Genomic DNA, 6,897 nt, shown 5'->3' with positions numbered 1-6,897 from the left:
TGTTGCACTGAATGTTTAAATAATTCTAAAAGCACTTGGAGCATGGGATAAGTGCTGTAAAAATCTAAATAAATGAGTAAATTAGTTAACAGCATATGTGATAATGCAAACTACTACACGTGTGCAAAGAGGCAGAGCTGTGCTTGAAATGGTTGCCAGAGCTTAAATTTCCTTGCTACATGTGAAACCTTTTCACATTAGCAGGGCGCTTTATTTATTTATTTATTTTAAAGCATTTACCTACTGTATAACTGGAGAAGAAGATGAAGTTGGCAGTTTAGACTGTCAAACCGAGGTTTCAGCTCAGCAACGAGGTTCAAAGAGATTAATCTGAACTCAGCTGTTTACGTTACTGATCTCATACCAGCTGGGTTTGTGGCATTAAGACGTCAATAGTACAACAGAATTTAACTAACAGTTTCATCACTGACATCATCTTTGAAGGTACAGATGATTGCCTCCTTATGTACTGGGACATATTTCTTCAAGACAGGACTCTGTATGCTTTCATGTGGGAGGGAGAGGAAGGAGAGAGAAGAGGTGAGGGAGTCTTTAAGTGAAGTTAATTAAAATGTCCTAATACATATGTGGCTTATTTAAGCAGGCTACAGTGAAAAGGTGCCCACTGCCTCATGGCAAAAATAGATGTATTTTTTTCTTTTCCTCCAAGTCTTCCTCCATTCTTTCAGCTGGCACCAAAACAGAATAAGGTAATAATAAACTGCCCTACATGCAGTAGCAGTATTATTTTTATTGGTTCAACCTTGAATAGAGTAGAGATGCCTCTTGGAAGGGCAGAAGTTGATAATGGAGTTTCTTGAAACCACTCCCCCTCCCCCAACTCTCTGCAATAATTATTAATCCAAGGTAGGTGGACTGTCTTTCAACGAGGCTCTTCTGGTAATTCCCTTGGTCCAATGATGGCTCTATGTGATATTTGGAGTTGGTGAAGATGTCACTGACCTGGCAGGCTGACCACCAGTATTCTTCTAAAAGGGCAAGAAAGGAAAGGATAAGAATACTTGAAAGGAAACAAAAGTGCATCTGGATTAAGGATTTGAGAGACCACTGAAGTGAGGGGAAGATTTTATTAGTAAAGCAGAGTTTCAGTCAGTTCTACATATAGAATCAGTCTCTTGTTGAACAGGCTTTGCTGGAGGGAGTGTTGGAGCATGCAGGTAGAGATGTAGATGACAGACTTTCAGGGAAAACAAGGAAGCCAATGTCCAAATAAGAAATGGCTTTTTTTTTTTTTTTTTTTTTTTTTTTTTTTACAGAATTATGATACAGCAGATTTTGACTGAGGTGTCCCCTGAAAGCCTTTTCACCCTCTGCTGTAGTGGCTGCTGTACCCCCATGGAACACTCTGCCTTTGAAGGAATTCACAGCTAATCCTTTGGTTCGGTGCGCATTGTCCCTTAATGACAGGCATTACATTTGCACACAGTGCTATAAATCAAAGCTGTTTTAAATAGGCTGCAGATGCATTTGGACACTGACTCCCTAAGTGGCACTCTGTTGGAGGGAGAGGGGGTGACTCTCCTACTGCTGTCAATCCAGGTAGAGTGGAGCCAGCAGAGGGGGTTCCCGTTTCTACAGCATTTTCACCTCACCTGGGATTTAGCTCTACATGAAGACCTGTTTAGCAGGAGGAAATGCTTTCCGACTACGACCTCTGAATGGTTTAATTGGGATTTAACTGTTCCTATTTTTTCCACTCCATGTGGGAGTCTGGAGCTCTGTTTACAAGGTGTGTCATATCCTCTCAACCCCCTTCTCCCTTCTCTCCTTCTCCCCCCTCCTTTCTTTTAATGTTCTGGACAAATAGGCAGAAAGATACTTTAAAAGTGAATACACATAGAAAAATCCACAATTACTGTCCCCGATTTTGCTGTGAAAACTTTACAATAGCTGTACTGAAAAATCTTCCCCTACCCCTCCTACTCCTTCCAAGAGAACGAAAAAATCCATCAAATTAACACATCAATGAGTTGATTGTAATCTCCAGGGTTCAGTGTAGCACTTTCTAGCCTCTCAGACAGGAGGCCAGCATGATTTATCAATGCAAACCTAATAGCATCAATATGAATCTAACTAAAAATCAATATTTCATTACCAAATTGTTAGTGAGAATGAAGAAAAATTGCCAGAGTCAGAGCATTCTCTAGGGTAGGAGCATCTGGAGTTCAATGTGACAAGATGAGTGATGCATGACTCGGGGCCTGGGGAAGGACACTGGGAGGACAGGCCACTACGTAAGGCCGAAGACTCATGAAGAAAGCACTTACTTTTTTTTTTTTTTTTTCTTTTTTTTTTTTTTAAAAAAAAGCTTTCTCTAAGAAGAAAGGCAATGTCTGAGAAGGAAAAATGGAAGGCACACTGCTGTTTACGAAAACTGATGCAAAGTAGTTCAAACAAGTGAAACAAACAGACCAATCTCTGCTATGGACACCTACCCAGAACTGGTTTTCACAGGAAACAAATGAGGAAAATTTAGTCAGTGGTCCAGATCTTGATTTCGGCTACAAATGGTAGAAATTTGTAATAGCTTACCAAGTGGGAACATTTTGGTTTCCTGTCCCTTGGTGCTGAAAGTGGATTTGGTGACCTTATTCTGGGTTTTATGAAATGTCAGATTTCTGGTTCATTTCTGTAGATTGCAATGTAGAAAATGTACAAATCTGTTCATCCAGGAGGCAGCAGTACTCAAAACACTATATTTGCTTAAGAGTGTACCTGAGCAATTAATGTACTTCTTATTTAAGGAGCAAGAAGTGCATGGAACTGTGCCAAAATTAGATCTAAAGCATAACTTTATATTGCATTATGTCATAGGTCTATTCTGGCAGCACAGGAAGAGCTCACATACAGAACTGTGGAAAACGAATGAGAAAAACACTGAAATGTAACTTTGGATTGAGTTTCTATGGCCATTTTTTTAAAACTAGCTTCAACATGCACTTAGCATGTTGATAACAGATTGAAAGTTTTGCATCTTTGTACTCTTTGATCACTTGGGACATCTGAAAGTTATCTAAATATATAGCAGCTCCTGTACTATTCAGCATTTGTCTTTTTAGGTGGGGAATGTCCATGTCGTAGGACTTGTGGAACTCTCAGTTTTCATATTTTTGTACAACTTGTAGTCTTCTAAGGGAGAAAAGTAGGTGGCTATCTCTGAGCTTAAAATCCATTAGCTCTGGAGTCACATTATAGGTGATCCTCTCAGATCTTGGTTGTCAAAGAAAAGAATATATTACATATTGAATTGGGAAACAATGGTAAAAAAAAGCATTCTAAATGCTTGAAAACCAGAAAGAAAGCATCTTTTTTTTTTCTTTTTTTTTCCTCCCAAACTACTTCAAAAAGGAAAAATATAGTATTAGTCTTCATTCATTTACTTATTTATTTAATTTCATGGAAAACAGCAGTTAACAGTTCTGAGATTTCTGTGGTTCTTCTGTGTCCTCAGTTGACTAAGTCTGCTCCATGCGACTCATTCTTGCTTTCTTTTTTCCTTTTTTTTTTTTTTTTTTCTTCTCATTTTTATGGAGAACTGGGAGTGGGGAGAGAACTTCCAGGCTTGCTGGACTTATTGCTCAGAACAAAATTTGTTCTAGTCCCCATGTTTGTAATTCTGGCAGCCTGTGATACATCAGTAATCTCTAATTCCCTTACTCCCTAGGAACTGTCATTATTTTATATATTGACTAATACAGTTGTCTCAGGGTAAATTTCTCCTGAAATCGAAGTTTACTTCTTGCATTAGAAGTGAAGCCTACTCCCTTTTATAACTGACAGATTCCTTTTATAACTTTGCATTTATTGGAGGCAGCCAAACTATAAATGTATGGGATTTTGTTTGTTTAGTTTTATGATTTTGTTTACAGTAAGGTATTAACTGTATTTCAAACAGAGCAAATAGGAAGGTCAAGTACCTATTTGTTGATTTTGAGATTTTTCTGGAAGATGAAACCCGAAGGTATCAGTAAATAGAAAAGTCAGAGTCTTTGTAAACAGGAATGCCTTGAGAGCATCGATGCCAACAAAAGTTTCTGCTTTGCTTCCATGGAGATTTTATGTAGGCCCAACCACTGAATGTACAGTGTCTCATATGAATTTAAAGACTTTTTAATAAGAACTGTAAAACACAAAAAAGCAAACATTAGCATACAGGTATTATTGGTGGAAAAACTGAGATAATAGCTTCGATTCAGATAGCAAATGGAGACAAATGTAAGATAGAAGGTTTGTTTTTATTTTTTTATTAAGAAGTTTCATTGTTATTAATTTGTATGCCCTACTTTTTTTAGGTTCTGTTCTTCTTATACATGTTGAGATTTTACTTGAAGTGAGTCTGAAACTGAGTGACATCTTTGCTGCTAGTGAACAGGTTGAAAATAGAAGACGAGATCCAATCAGACAGACTAATTAGGGTACCCAGTCAGGATGGAGTCTTGAATATTCACTGCACATTTTTTGGAAATGCGGTACTGTGCAAATCCTTGCAGACTGATTGATACCATCTGCCAGCCAATCATCCTTCGTGATCAGTGAAAACAACTAAAACAATTAGAAATCTAACATCTATACCAGTTTCGGGAACTGCTTAATTTAAAAATAAAAAATAAAAATCAGCTCTTACAAATGATCTTGCAGCCACAACCATGCAATGTTTTGATTGGAAGAGTGAACATCATAGCAGTATTTTGCATAATCATTTGCTTCAGTATTGCAAGGGGAATATGCCTTTGGAGCTCAAATCTCAGAGGCTGAGCGGTAATGGGGAATGGTAGAGGACAGCCATGAGAACAGAAGAAAAAAACACTTCTCCTGGAATGAAATCTCTTCTGAGTGTTTTACTCATAAAAAAATTTAAAGCTACACCAATTTCCTAGGTGTGCTGTCAGCTAGGAGACCCTGTTGGTGTGCTGCTGACAGACAGTTGGCTTTTGGGGGAAACACTTTTACATGTGGCTTCTTTGCTGCTCAAATTCTTCATTTCCAGCATCTGGGAAGGCAGAAGAACATGTGTTATTTCTGAATTCAAATGCTGGTATCAGCAGACGTGGGAACCCATTGGACAGACAGCACCATATTTTCTCATTACATCAGAGATTTATCTTCTGCCTACCTTCAGCCTTTTGTGACACCAGTGTATAGGCCAAGCATGTAAGAAGTATGAATCTCCAAACCTTTCATTGGTTTCTAAACAGTTCAGCTGTAACTGTGGTCACTCTCCAGAGACAGCTGAACACCTGTTATTTTTGTTTGTGTGGATGTGCATGGAAACTAAATACTGGGATGTCAAGCTGGAGTGATTGGAAAGATGTATTGGTTTTTCAGTTACCTCTTCTTGAAATCTGGGGGGACAGATGGCTTTGGTTGAGATTTCACCTTCTGATTGAGTGAACAAATCTAATATCAGAAAATGTATGGGAGAACCCATTAAAAATAAAGGCTGATCACAAGCATTGATTACAGACATGCTGTGCAAGGGGTAACTTGTAGTCATCCTACTGATTCAGCACTTGTTATCTGCTGTCATACTTTCTGGAAACAAAAGCTGGGTTCTATTCAGCAGTTCTGTTAACATTCTTTGCCTTCATTCCTCAATACTTGTTAGAAAGTAAGTGGACCTTCAGGTTTCTAACAGTTCAGTGAATGGTTGGACTGCATGATCTTAGAGGTCTTTTCCAACGTTGGTGATTCTTAGACTATATGATTCCATATGCTTTCAGCTCTTTGAAATCAGTTCTTGCATTGCTCACTCTTGATTTCTGAATCCACTCAAATCCTATTCTTCTCCCCATCTCTTCTTATATTCCACATTGCTTCCAAACTTTAAAGTTGAGATTTTTGTTTTATACTTTTAGCTCAGGTACAGTTTTGACCTTCTTGCTGATTTCTTAGCATTTTGCCTTGATTTCTGGATCATAGCCAGTAATGACTATGATTCTCTAACTTGACTGCACAGAGTTGTCTCGGAAGTGGCTAAGCAATAGGCCAGCTGAGCAGCTTATTCCCTATGATGAATATACTTCATGGTATACCTGATAGAGAGTCCTATTTAACACTTTTACAATAAGAGTAGCTATATGGTAACTAGAACACTGAATTCTATGCAGTGTAAACACTTTTGCTCACTTCCAGGTTTCAGTTTGATTATAAAGAAATTAGAAAGAGAACGTCTAACAAGGCAATCATTCATTTATTTAGGAGGAAAAAAAAAAAAATAAATAAATGGAAAAAAGGAAGTTATTAGAATAGCTAATACTTTCGATATTTTACATGTTTATTTACATATCTGCAAGACTCGTTTAAAATAGACACTTGCTAAATGCATGGTGTGACTGATAGTAAAAGTGAATTCTTTTCACAGGTTTGTTCTTTACAATCAAGCAGACTTAAGATTTTTGCCATTTACATAACACAGCATAAATTGTTTCACAGTAAATCTGCTTAGCAACTTTATTTAAGGAAGAATGATGTGCATTTTCTATGACACCTAATACTTTGGGTTTTCATTTTGACAAAATTGTGCTTTTATTCCCTTCGCCCTCAATTATTTATATTTAAGATTCATTTAGCAGTTTGTGTAAAAAGTAAGTTCCAATAGAATCGTGTTATAGCACAGAATTTTGTGATTAAAGCATTAATGTGTGGTATTTCCATGCAATGTTTTTTATTTATTTTTTTCCTTTGAACTTTCAGATGCAAAGTAATGTGATAGTTGTCCTTCTTAAAAGTATTTAATTGCTGGTATAGTGTATTTGACATGAAAAATCAGGACGCTTACCATTTGGCTCCAGACACTGTTTTCTTCCCAGCTTAGATATGCAATCATGACTCCAGATACACTCTCCAATGGTACATAATAGGTTTATTATCTGTATT

General features: G+C 37.4%; 1 long non-coding RNA gene across 1 annotated transcript; it reads left to right on the top strand.

Annotated features, from left to right (window-relative positions):
- The first annotated feature begins 636 nt into the window (after positions 1-636).
- LOC140249237 (uncharacterized) lies at positions 637-4,419 on the top strand. Its single transcript, XR_011902972.1, has 3 exons — positions 637-710; positions 1,278-1,750; positions 4,314-4,419. It is a non-coding gene; the product is annotated as an uncharacterized lncRNA (long non-coding RNA).
- The last annotated feature ends 2,478 nt before the right edge of the window (positions 4,420-6,897 follow it).

The sequence above is a fragment of the Excalfactoria chinensis genome, chromosome 2 (genome assembly GCF_039878825.1).
Source record: "Excalfactoria chinensis isolate bCotChi1 chromosome 2, bCotChi1.hap2, whole genome shotgun sequence".
In the NCBI taxonomy this organism is placed as follows: Eukaryota; Metazoa; Chordata; class Aves; order Galliformes; family Phasianidae; genus Excalfactoria; species Excalfactoria chinensis.
The sequence above is the reverse complement of the archived record's forward strand: the minus strand, read 5'-3'. Positions and strand labels throughout refer to the sequence as shown.